This window comes from Manis pentadactyla, chromosome 13, assembly GCF_030020395.1.
Source record: "Manis pentadactyla isolate mManPen7 chromosome 13, mManPen7.hap1, whole genome shotgun sequence".
NCBI lineage: Eukaryota > Metazoa > Chordata > Mammalia > Pholidota > Manidae > Manis > Manis pentadactyla.
Window position 1 is genome coordinate 94,853,330 of NC_080031.1, and position 13,704 is coordinate 94,867,033.

General features: G+C 46.0%; 1 long non-coding RNA gene across 1 annotated transcript; it reads left to right on the forward strand.

Moving 5' to 3' along the window:
* The first annotated feature begins 440 nt into the window (after positions 1–440).
* On the forward strand, positions 441–13,068 carry LOC130680411 (uncharacterized). Its single transcript, XR_008993407.1, has 4 exons — positions 441–470; positions 2,096–2,122; positions 11,853–11,999; positions 12,970–13,068. It is a non-coding gene; the product is annotated as an uncharacterized LOC130680411 (long non-coding RNA).
* Positions 13,069–13,704: the final 636 nt, after the last annotated feature.

A 13,704-nucleotide genomic window follows, 5' to 3' on the forward strand; every position in this document is an offset into this window, starting at 1 on the left:
TGTAAAACTTGTAACATTGTAAAAAATGGAAGAAAGGGAAATGCATTATATAAGAAAAATTATACTAATCAATCACTACATCTGTGATACAGTAACCCAGAGCGGCATGATGTAGGGAACACAGGTCCTACGCCACAGAGACAAGGACCTAGTCACAGGAACCTTCTCTTGACCCCCAGATTATCTGATCTCTGAGAAAGACTGGCGCACCCACATCTTTTCCTCTCTCCTGCCTTCCTGCCCTTTCTCTCCCATAGGTAGGAATCTTTGTTCCTTTTTTCTTTTTATGACGGTGTCTAGATCCCCATTGCTCAGAGAATATCACTGATACACACCTCCTGACATCCTGGCAACTTTGTGGGAATGTGTGGTTTCAAGATGTTTCCTTTTTCGTTTGTGCTTCATGGCTCAGCACTTCAGAGAGTGACTTAAAATCAGGTGCCTTCCTACCAGGAACTCTGCTGCCAGAGGTTCAAGTGATGACAGCGAAGAAGCAGGTCAGTATATTCAAGAACAACCAACAACTACTCACTCACTCACTCACTGGCCTGGCCGGTGCTTAAGTACAGCAGGAGGGCCATTATGATGTAAGTGAGACAGGGTTCCATAGCATTGTGACACGTGCATCAGAGCAGACCACTGACGGGGGAGGGGGGCAGGGTGTGTGGGATCCCTTTTACCCAATACAAATTCTACCATCAACTTGAATGTTTATCTTACAATTCATGTCAAAACTTGAGAACCAATGATACGGATTAAAGAAAAGGCAATTACTGTATGTATCTAGGGTAACCACATTACTAAATCTCCCCAGGGTGAGGATAAGGCATTACCTGAGAGAAACACTTCAACTAATGAATCTACTCCGTTAGTGATATAATGAGTTTTGAGAAGCAAATAATTTGACCTGGTACATATTAAGGAGCCATTGTATTAGAATTACTCTGTGGCTTCCCCTTGGCTCATTTATGCTGTATATGTGTGTATGTGTGAATTGGTGTGAATGTGTTTGGCATGTCTCGTAGTTTACACTAAAAATCTCTGAACAGGCACTGTTTGTATTGAAGCTGAACTGAAGACAGACTCCCTTCCCTAGCTTCTCCCCAAGGCCCCACTGGGGTACGCTGGAATCCAGATGTCACGTTCTCTTCATGAGCCACCACTGGGACCCGCGGTTTTGGTCCTGATCTGTCCCCTCCCGTTACTGAGCATTGGCTCTTCCTCATAGGAATTGTTTACTTTTTAAACATCACAGTCACCAGAAATTTCAGGTTCCCATTTTTCCAGAAAGAACCAAACTTTCTCAATTCAGCCATTGCGGTTAAATGGTATTGTGTGTACTTGTGCGTGCATGCGCGTGTGTGTATCCTGCTGGTTTTTCCCTTACATTTCATAAAGGAGCCTCACATTTACACCTCTGTGCTCTGAGACAGTGAACGAAAGGTCTTTATGTCGGAGACAGTCTAAGGAATCAATCCATTTTCTGTGTGACTTCACACTCTCATCCCTGCACATCCAATTTTAGGTAAACTGTTTCCTACTTTTTCACTTACCTCTTTGAGCCACACTTTCTTCATTAACTGGAAAAAATATTATTGGAAAACTTAACAATATCCATTTACTTAACACATGGCCTCGGTTTTGTAAAAAGAGAAATTAAGGGAAATGCATTATTTAAGAAAAATTATACTAATCAATCACTACATCTGTGATACAGTAACCCAGAGCGGCATGATGTAGGGAACACAGGTCCTACGCCACAGAGACAAGGACCTAGTCACAGGAACCTTCTCTTGACCCCCAGATTATCTGATCCCTGAGAAAGACCGGTGCACCCCCACCTTTTCCTCCCTCCCGCCTTCCTGCCCTTTCTCTCCCATAGGTAGGAATCTTTGTTCCTTTTTTCTTTAGAAGACGGTCTCTAGATCCCCATTGCTCAGAGAATATCACTGATACACACCTCCTGACATCCTGGCAGCTTTGGGGGAACGTGTGGTTTCAAGATGTTTCCTTTTTCGTTTGTGCTTCATGGCTCAGCACTTCAGAGAGTGACTTAAAATCAGGTGCCTTCCTCCCTGGAACTCTGCTGCCAGAGGTTCAAGTGATGACAGCCAAGAAGCAGGTCTGTATATCCAAGAACAACCAACAACTGGACAGGCTCTCTCCTCACTCCCTCACTCACTCACTCACTCACTGGCCTGGCCGGTGCTTAAGTACAGCAGGAGGGCCATTATGATGTGAGACAGGGTTCCATAGCATTGTGACACGTGCATCAGAGCAGACCACTGACGGGGGAGGGGGGCAGGGTGTGTGGTATCCCTTTTACCCAATACAAATTCTACCATCAACTTGAATGTTTATCTTACAATTCATGTCAAAACTTGAGAACCAATGATACGGATTAAAGAAAAGACAATTACTGTATGTATCTAGGGTAACCACATTACTAAATCTCCCCAGGGTGAGGATAAGGCATTACCTGAGAGAAAAAGCCTTAGACCCATGCCTGCCCCAGAGAACATGGTTAAGTGTCCTATCTTAGCAGTACCATATATCTTATGTGCACATGTAAGTCATATGTGTGGTGCATGTGTATAGTGGGTTTGCAAACACCTTGTGATTCCATACAGCTCCTACATTTATTGGATTTTTCCCACTGTAGGGAACAGGCTCATGTATTTCAACAACCCACTGTCTCTTTTGCAAGTCTTTTTCCTTCACTTTCCCAGAGCCTTCAGGGTGAGAGGAAGCCCCTGGCTTTACATCCCATGGCTCTATCATGGCTCATACATGATATACTCATTAATTTCATAAAATGTTGGCTAATTGTTCTCTGAAACAGCTACATAGTTCCATACTTCACTTTATATCATGAAGGTTCTTTTTTTTACCTATATTGTTACTATCATTTGTATAGGTTGATCTAATTTTTACCAACTTGGTATGCGTTTAAGTACCTAATTTTTGATACGGGTTTTTCCAATAGCTGACGAGGCTGAGAATATCTTGGGAAATGTGCCTACTGTTCGGTGGCTGCCAAGAGGCCGAGCCCATGTGGGGGGCATAGCGTGAGGCAGGACCTACTGGAGGTAAAGAAGGCTGAAGCTGGCTGGATCACGGCCTTGCTCTAGAGCAGCTGCTCACTTAGAAGGAAATACACATGGCCCCTCAGGGAGGAGACAGTCAGTGGGAAGTTGGAAGTAGAATGGAGCTAACTAGACTTCAAACCCTGTGCAGAGCCATTTAATATCCAGGAGACTGGGGCCTAGAACTGAAGCCAGGGAATGAAGCCTTCATGCTTGACAAGCACAGGATTCATGATGAGGGCCATGAGATTAGTAATGTGGTTACCCTAGATACATAAAGTAACTGTCTTTTGTTTAATCCATATCATTGGTTCTCCTGTTTTGATATGAAGTGCAAGATAAAAATTCAAGTTGATGGTAGAGTTTGTATTGGGTAAAAGGGATCCCACACACCCTGCCCCCCTCCCCCGTCAGTGGTCTGCTCTGATGCACGTGTCACAATGCTATGGAACCCTGTCTCACATCATAATGGCCCTCCTGCTGTACTTAAGCACCGGCCAGGCCAGTGAGTGAGTGAGGGAGTGAGGGAGTGAGGAGAGAGCCTGTCCAGTTGTTGGTTGTTCTTGGATATACAGACCTGCTTCTTGGCTGTCATCACTTGAACCTCTGGCAGCAGAGTTCCAGGGAGGAAGGCACCTGATTTTAAGTCACTCTCTGAAGTGCTGAGCCATGAAGCACAAACGAAAAAGGAAACATCTTGAAACCACACGTTCCCCCAAAGCTGCCAGGATGTCAGGAGGTGTGTATCAGTGATATTCTCTGAGCAATGGGGATCTAGAGACCGTCTTCTAAAGAAAAAAGGAACAAAGATTCCTACCTATGGGAGAGAAAGGGCAGGAAGGCGGGAGGGAGGAAAAGGTGGGGGTGCACCGGTCTTTCTCAGGGATCAGATAATCTGGGGGTCAAGAGAAGGTTCCTGTGACTAGGTCCTTGTCTCTGTGGCGTAGGACCTGTGTTCCCTACATCATGCCGCTCTGGGTTACTGTATCACAGATGTAGTGATTGATTAGTATAATTTTTCTTATATAATGCATTTCCCTTTCTTCCATTTTTTACAATGTTACAAGTTTTACAACAATACTTTTTACAGTTAATGATGAAAGTGTGGCTCGAAGAGGTAAATGAAAAATTAGGAAAAAACATTGACTTCCTGAAATTGGAGGTGCAGGAATGAGAGTGTAAAGTCATACAGAAAATGAATTGATTTCTTAGATTGTCTCAGACATTGAGAACTTTCTTTCACTGTCTTAGTGTACAGACATGTAAATGCGAGGCTCCTGTATGAAAGAGAAACAACAGCAGGACACACACACACACACACACACACAGCATTGAAGCATGCTATTTGAATTGAGAAAGTTTGGCTCTTTCTGGAAAAACGGGAAACTGAAGTAGTTGTAGTGACTGTGAGGTGACTGTGTGTCTTCCCCTGGCTTATACAGCATAAGTAAGCCAAGGGAAGACACAGAGTAGTTTCTAATATAATGCCTTGCTTAATATGTACCAGGTCCAATTATTTGCTTCTCAAAAGTCAACTCAGGATTCATTAGCTGGAGTAGATTAGGCCTGAGTAACTAATGCACGAAGGAACCTGTCTATTTCTTACGCAACAATCAGTGTATGTAAAGGAATAGGGCAAGTCTCCCTGCTGATAGGAACTTTTTATCATGAACACTCAGCTTTCAAATAGACCCCAGGTTATCAGCATCCCAGTTAGCTAGAAAAGGGAAGAGCACGGCGGGGCACAGAGGAGGACGCCATGCCTGTGCCTGGTTGGGGCACGTGTCATTGCCACTCATTTCCCACTGCAGAAAACTTACTCACATGGTCAGAACTACTGTAGCTCCAGGGGGAAAGGTGTTCCAGGCCCAGGGCCTCGGCCCCCTCTGGAACCGGTGAACCCAAGACAAGTCCAGGAAGAGGGCAGGTTGGGAGAAAGGCTTTTCTTCCTTGCAGTCACTGGCAGCTCATGCTCCCCAGCCTGGCACACACCACTGCCCCACCTCTGCTGGAGACAGTCTGAGTCACCGTGGTGTGTGCTGAGAGCGAGAAGGGGCCGAGGAGGAGCCAGGCGGGGAGACGGGGCAACGCGACGGCCCAGGCTCAGAACTGAGTCCCTTCCCTCAGCAGGGCCATAAATGACCCCCTTGCCCAAGAACTGTCCAGCTGTCCATTTACAATCCCCGTTAAGAAATATAGCACGTGGGTATGTCTGCCTCCTCTGAAAGAGGTTTTCAAAGATCTGAATAGGGAGGCTGAGAGTCTTGGAGAAATACGGAAATACATTCCCAGAAGAGGAGTCTGGGGCAAGTGTGTAAAGTCTTCATTAGAGCATCTCCAGCACCATGGCTGTGTCCAGGAATTCCCTGTGAAAATGCTGTATCTCTACCCCTCTCTGTATTTATATTGACATCCCTATCTTTCCATACACCAATATAGATACCAATCTAGACAGGCAGGTGGGCAGGCAGTCAGAAGTCTTTTAAAACTTGTACCCCGTGTCCTCTAATTATACAATTTCTCATGACGAAAAAGGAACTAGTATCCAATTTTTGTCACTAGTTTGCAATATTCTGTATACATCTATAGAAATATCACATACAAGATACCCAGTATCACTGACATCTACACACAATTTTCACAATTGTTGTTCCCTGGTATTTTGGAGCAAGTGAAGTTTCAAATGCTTGATTTCATGGGGTATGGGTTTCAATGCCTACAATGATTGTCCACTCAACATGTCTTTTTTGAATGGATACAGATCCCAGAAAATGGTCCATCTGTTTTTTTTGTATTAATTCTCAGAATTTGAGGAGACTCAATGGGATTCTCCTGAGCCTGAGGCACGTGTAGTGGTCCCAGACCAGAGTCAGACACCGGGAGAAGAGCCCTCTGTCTCGGAGTGTTTCTCCCGTGCGTCCGCCCCAGGAAAGCTTCCTGCTGCTGCTGAGGACAGTAAGGGAGACACAAAGGCTGGACGGGATCAATAGCTGCGGTGGCTCAGCCCAATCCCTACTTACTTCGCTTTCCCTTCAAAAATAGGAAAGGGCTTCAGGGCAGAGGAACTAAGACTGAAGCCTCTGCAGAGGGACAAATTGGGGGTATGCTTTCAAGGATAGGGCGGTACCCCATGTGAACACTGGGACAGCTGTGAGATGGTGGGCTGTGCTGATAAGTGTGGGAATTCGATGACCTCTTCCCTCAGATCAGCACAGACTCACTCACACACACACACTATATTCCTTCATACCAGATATGGCCCCATTATCCTTTCCTGTCACTTTTTCTCTCATATGCACATGTCTTCATTCCAGATGCGTCCTTCCCATTCTGTACCAGCGTTACACAGATACACACTTCCACCTTCCCTCCTCACAATCATTCTCACACTATGCTGTCTACCCACTAACCCGTTAATAGTGTACAACCTTTCACACAGGTAACTTGTTTTACCTCTGTCATTAGAGATAGATACATATATCTCTCTTCCATTTACAAAGACACACTTTGTGAAATCCAATCATTCATGATCTATAGATGGAACAACCAGTATTAACACATTTGAAAATTTCAAAGGAAAACGGTATTATGCTATCCCCATAAATGGAGGCTATCTGGGTTCACTGAAGACATTACATAGCAGACTCTTACTGTTTATTTAATGGATGGATAAATATAAAACCACCAAGCACGGACCACATCTATCATTTTTATTTAATTTTTCCACAAAAGCAGCTCTACCGCATGGACACGGGACGGTGGCCCCAACCCAAGGCCAGAGAGCAACAGAAGCTGCTGCTGCTTCAGAGCGCCTGTCCTGCGTCCCTTGTGAGGACAAGCTTCCTGGCGCTGCTGAGAAGGGATGGGAAGCAAAGGGCAGTGGGGATCCAGGCAGAGCCCAGAGCTGAGCTCAGTGATTCTGCTCAGCAGTCAGCACAAGGCTGCCCAGCACAGAGAGAAACTCTAAATGCCTCTCCATCTTCCTTAGTACAATCCCCAGCGGAAGTAGTAAATCCCAAGGGAAAATACGCGAGCCCAAGGAGACAAGGGGAGGGCAGGGAGTTATTTGAGGAAATGGTGGAAGAGGGCCTAAGGGGATGAGTTGTATCAGAGGAACATGGAAGAACATGTCAGGATGAGCTGGGCAAGGACAGGTTCTATCACCAGGAAGGTGTGACAGCACTAATAGCCTAAAGCAGGCCCAACACGGTAGGATCCTCAGGTCCTGACCTGAGTAGAGACATACCTGGTCCGAGACCCCAGCACAGCAGTATCTTCTCATAGCCGATGTTCTCAAGTTCAACCCTATACAGACCCATCTACACACCTGATCATCATCGTTCACTTCCTTGTCGTCTTCCACATGCATCTGAGTTCTCTACTCTGTTTTTGTCCCAAGCATATAAAAGTGCTGCATTAGTCTTCCCTGTGTTTTAATGTTACGTGAACACGAGTACACAATACATGCTTCGCGTCTTCTTCTTTTCGCTCTCTGTGCTTGTGTTTGTAATCATCATCCATGTTATATGTGACTGTAGTTCCTTCATTCTTGGCACATAAATAGTGTGTTTGTTTATTACACTTTTACGAGCATTTGGGTTACTTTCAATCTGGGGCTACTCTAAAAGGTGATATTCTCAAAATTCTATTACATGTATTTTGCTATATGCACATATTTCTTATTGGTGAATGCCTCAGAGTTAGAGGGCTAGGCTTTAGTGTTCATATTCTACTCAACCCCTTAGAGCTCAATCTTTCAAGATTTTACTTTGTAATGAATCAATCACATGCTGCTCTACATTTATTCTTGCATGCCCTGTCCTGTGCCCTCATTTACTTTGGATCTTCAAACACTTCTACATTGAAAACTCATATATTCTTTCTCTTACAGCCATTGATTTTTCATATCCTTCTGTGTTTTCACTGTACCTTAGATTTCACAAATACATTAATTACACTAGTCTCAAAGAGAATACTCCGAATAATCCTGTTGCACACCTAAGCCACCTAACATGTGAAACACGCACACACATGCATAATCATAGGACACGCAGCCTGCACACATTACGTTCTGACCTAAAACACAGACACAAAGCACACATACCATTCTCACACACACAGAACTATCCCATGTTCAAATGTGCAAACACCAGATCAGTCACACATTAAAGAATTTATACACACAAAGCACATGACATTCCTCACAGCATTCTGCCACAATGTGTGCATGATACACACACCTGACACATTCACTAGAGATGAAGGTCATCTTACTTCACTGAGGAAAAGTGAGCTTGGTCAGCAAAACAAAGACACTGACTAATAATAGTTAAATTCTGCAAAGATAAAAATTCGCCAATTATTTCATCTGAGGTTGTAAATCTAGGAGGGGGAATGCAAAGGGCACACCCACAAAAAAAATGGTGGAGGAAAGCCAATGGTACCAAAAATCTTAAGCAAGGTGAGTGAGTGAGTATGACGAGCCTGGACTACAGGGTCCAGAGAGTAACCCAGAAAGCTGACATAGGCCAATTCTCTGTCCAAGCCATAGATAACTGTTTAGGACAAACTCAGTATTTCCGTGAGGGACAGTGGGGAGAGTACGTTAGGGAGAACAGTGTAGGAGGGAACAGAATGGAACCAGCCGCCTCCATTACTTTTGCTCCATTTTCCAGGAGTCTCAAAGCTCCACACGTGGTGTGCACCGCCTGGGTACTCTTTGGAAGACAAAGCTGGGGGTCCTGAGGGAAATGACGGACCCTCTGAATCAGAACGCTAGGCCTCTGCCTCCTCTCTTGACTCGGCCTCTTGTGCTGCTAAGTAGAGAGGAAGAGCTGCTGAAGTCTAGGCAGATCAGGGCAGTGGGAGTCCGCACAGACCTGCAGAGATCGAGCTCAGTGTCTCTGCTCCGCCAGAGAGAAAGGTCTACTTTGGGCCCAGCCGCAGTCTCCTCCTCTCCAATCTGGGAGCCTAGGGCTCTGGTTCCATGCCATCAACAGGAACTCATTTCAAATACTCCCTTAATTTAATCACATCTGCAGAGTCCCATTGGCCTCCTAAGGTTAACATTCATAGGTTCTGGGGAATAGGATATGGCATCTTTCAATGGTGGGGGAAGTTACCCAGATTATGACAACGAAAACAAAGTGTGTTTAACCCAATAACATATGTAGTCAGGTAAACAAATATTAAAGTATTTTATCTAATCAGTACTCTGTGGCAGCACAGGTCCAAGACACAGGACAAGAATGTCCGTAGAGACAACATTTGTGTTTTATACCCTCCTAGCCATTAACACTTGAGCAAAATCAGAAACTGTTGAATACTTGTATTTTGGTGTTCTGGCCAGAAAAGAGACTGCAGTCTCCATGCATGTAGGACACAGCGAGCAATCAAAGTGTATGGAATGGATGAAAGAGTGGCTGTACTTCGAGAGCAGGTTCACAGTGGGGGCGTGAGAGGGTGTATATCAGGGTCCCGGCTGACTGGAGATAGAAGCTGCTACAAACCCGTCCAGATGTGAGAGAACACAGAAAGACAACAAAGTTTCTTTCTGCCCTCGGAGATATGCAGTGCATGTACATAAGGCACAACCTTGAGATTCAAGGGAAATCTCAACAAGGACAAGTGCCCAAAAGTGCAATATATCAGACGGGGCTGTGTTTGAAAAAGTAGGAAAACTGACAAAATGACAGAGAAACGGGCAGACTAACTGAGCCTGATCCTGGGAAGATGTGCTCCCCTGGTCGCCACGTCACAAATCTTTCACAACCAGCTGGAAGGGAGTCAGAAAGGTCCAGAACAATTTTCCCACGCAGGAACCCGTAGATTCCTCCTTTGTCTTACAGAGGAGAGCGAAGCTCCTCTGTACAAACAGGGGTTTGCTGATACAACCCCCTGTCCAGACGTAACGTGTGTGTCCTCTCATGCATGAAGAGTGGCCAGAGATTTGAAAGTGGCCCCTCAGTTCTTGCATCCAGCCACCTCCTGTCCTCATAAGCACACAGGTGTGACACTCCATCACACCCACAGCTACTCACACTCACTCACACGCACTTGTAAGCTGATATCCACATGTGTTAAACCATCACACCCTCACTTTTCTGCACACACATTCCTCTAATTTACTTTCTCTAACATCATTCCTTCAGTACCACGGTCTCTGACCCCGCAGGTAATCCCACTCTGGTAGCACTCTGTATTTCACACCAATAGGGCTTGAAACAGTCACAATTGTATAACATCTAAAACTCCTCTTTGTTCCCAGGCTCTTAGTCCCTTCACATAATCCCCAAATGCCACCATCCATCTAGTGACCTCTATCCTAACTAGCCTTCACGTGGCCACTCTGTTACGCTTTCGTGGTCTCAACACATCTCACAAAGTTCTTCAAATCCTCACAGTCTTTCCTAAAAATCAAATAGATATTATATAACTACTGAAACTTTCATAGCACATAAAACACAGGTTACTCATAAATACATGGAAGATACACTGCCTCCATAAATACAATATTATGCTTCATGTCACCCAGCGCATCACACCACCTTCACACATCCGGGCCATCTCATCTCCAGACTCACTACCTAAAATTGTTGAAGAAACATGACAGGCACATACACATCAGATTATACTCACCACACTTAAATATGACATGCACCAAATGTTCCCCTCCCTGCCCCACCACCAGACACTCTCTAGCCGCCAAAAAGACAAAGTGGATGCAATTTGGAGAAGTAAACATTGGGTTGCAGTTTTTAAACAGAGGATGGGTTATTTTGTCAGGAATAAGAATTTACCTATTTATTTACTGAAGTTTGTGAATTTGAAGGCATAGTCTTTTTATTGGAAATGTAGACGGAGAGGAAGGAAACCTGTCTGGGGATTTTCAGGATATCTTTAAATCCACAGTAGAGCTGATTTTTAGAAATACATGTATTTTACTGGGAAAAAGAGCAAGCTAGAAGTAATCTGTAAATTGAGAAGGTGTAAAATTCAAGATAGGCGATGAGCATGATAAGTACAGACAAACTACCGAGTCCGAGCCCTGTGTGGGCAGGGGACACGGAGGAGGGTGGCACGCTGAGTACGCCGCTGACAGCTGTGCCATTGAAGGGTACGTAAACCCTGGAGAGCAGGGCAGGGGCCAGCTCTGGGAGGGGTAGTCTGGAGCCAACTGTGGAGGCCCTCCTGGAGTCCCCTACTCCAGCTCAGAACTCAGCAGTTCCCCCCAAGCCCTGGCCCTGCACAGCTCTGGCAACAGAGGCCCCCGTCAGGTTCCCCAGAGCAGACACCTGAGAGAGGAGCCCGGGGACAGGTGGTGGGCGTGAGGGCTCTCCTGACCCTTCAGACTCTCCCCGGGGGCAGGAGATGGGCACTTTTGTTAGGTGGTCCCCAGCTGACAGACAGAAGCACTGAACCCGTGTATACATACTCCAAATGTATTCTTCCAGTAAGTAGAGTAATATCATCAAATAATACAGGCAACTTACTATGTACTAGGCGAGAATCTGAGCCTCCGATATACTGCAGTATACATCTTTAGAAACATCACGCACAAGGTGCCCAATATCACTGACATCTACTACACACAATTTTCATAATTGTTTCCTTATATTTTGGAGCAAGTGAAGTTTCAAATGCTCAGTTTCATGAGGGGGTGACGGGTTTCAATGCCTAACCTGATTATGGACTTAACATGTCTTTTTTGAATGGATAGAGATCCTAGAAAATGCCACATCTGTTTTTTTGTATTCCATTCCTCAGAATTCCAGAATTCTCAGGATTCTCCTCAGCCGGAGGCACGTGTGGTGGTCCCAGACCGCAGTCAGACACCGGGAGAAGAGTCCTCTGTCTCGGAGTATTTCTCCTGCGTGTCGTCTCCAGGAAAGCTTCTAGCTGCTGCTGAGGACGGTAAGGGAGACACAAAGGCTGGACGGGATCAATAGCCGCGGTGGCTCAGCCAGATCCCTACTTACTTCACTTTCGCTTCAAAAACAGGATAGGGCTTCAGGGCAGAGGAACTAAGACTGCAGCCTCTGCAGAGGGGCAAATTGGGGGTATGCTTTCAAGGACAGGGCAGTTCCCCATGTGAACACTGGGACAGCTGTCAGATGGTGGGCTGGGTTGGTAACAGGGTGGGAATTCAATTACCTCTTCCCTCAGATCAGCACAAACTCACTCACATACACACACTATATTCCTTCATACCAGATAGAGCCCCATTATCCTTTCCTGTCACGTTTTCTCTCATATGTACATGCCTTCATTCCAGATGCGTCCTTCCCATTCTCTACAAGTGTTACACAGATACACACTTCCACCTTCCCTCCTCACACAATCATGCTCAGACTCTGCTGTCTACACACTAACCTGTAAAGAATGTACACCCTCTCACACACGTAACTTGTTCCAGCTCCCCCATAGAGCCAGCCTAAGCACTCAAACACTCACAGGCCCTGAAATGAATGCACTTTCATATACAGGCTTTCTATTCCGCATACCCCGCGCCCACAAAACCTTCAGCCCAAAGCCTTCAGCCCCTCAGAGAGCTGCACTTCTGGGAAGCTCAAGCACACTTCCTCTAACATGCTCCGTCTTTAACTGTTTCACAGTAAGAACACGTACACCCCTGTTCACGTGCATTGTCGCACCACACACACATGTCCCAGAACACACATAGACCTCCACACCCTCAATCCCACATAATCACACCACACACATACCTCAGATAAAATGTATGTCACACGGCATTCTGTGGTTTCACATATGTATGTACTTCCAGGCCATGTGCCCACATAGGAATATTCTCATGACCATCTCAACTCCTACAGACTTCACACACTTATTCTAGTTTTCTCATGTCTGAAATTTCCTTTCCCAGGAGGAGGAGGAGAAGGAATCCTTCAGTGGCATCAGTATATTCTTCAAACTCAGCCTCTTGAGATGACTCTACCCGAGGTCTTGGAGGAATGGCAAGCTTCCTCTGACTCTACCCAAGACCCCTTTCCACCATACCTGGGAACGGCACCCGTCAAGGAGATTTACTACAGGCCGGTCCAGATGAAAAGAGGTGTGGCTGTGTCATGGGATGAGGTGGAAGTCTTGCAGCCCGCCTCAAAGAAGACCAAAAGAGAATCTGCTTTTTTCGAAGAGGCTGAAAAAAAGGGTGAAGAGACCTCAGACATATGGAGCCGCTTGTCTACACGGGAACTCGTAGATGTCAGCGACTATAGCGAAGCCTCAGAGGAGAGGGAGCAGCCTGGCAGTGCGGTGGAGCCTCCAGCCCAGGAGGAGAGCCCCAGGGCCGAGACGCCTGAGTGGCTGGTGGCCCTGGACAGCGGCTTCAGGTGCCTGGGCTGCTGCCGGGTTTTCCCCAGCTTGGAGGTCCTGCAGGACCACGTGGACAATGCGGTCCGTGAGGGCTTCAGCTGCCGGGTTTTCCATCGCATCTTGGCTTGGCTGAATGACAAGAAGGAGGAGGCGAAGGAGAATCGATGCACGATCATTTAGATGGTAGGCCAAAGAACACTTTGGCAGGAAGACATCCTCCTGCGAGTACATAGACTCTTTCAGGCCCTAGGAAAGTGGAAGTGAAGTAGTCCAGACTCTACTGAGG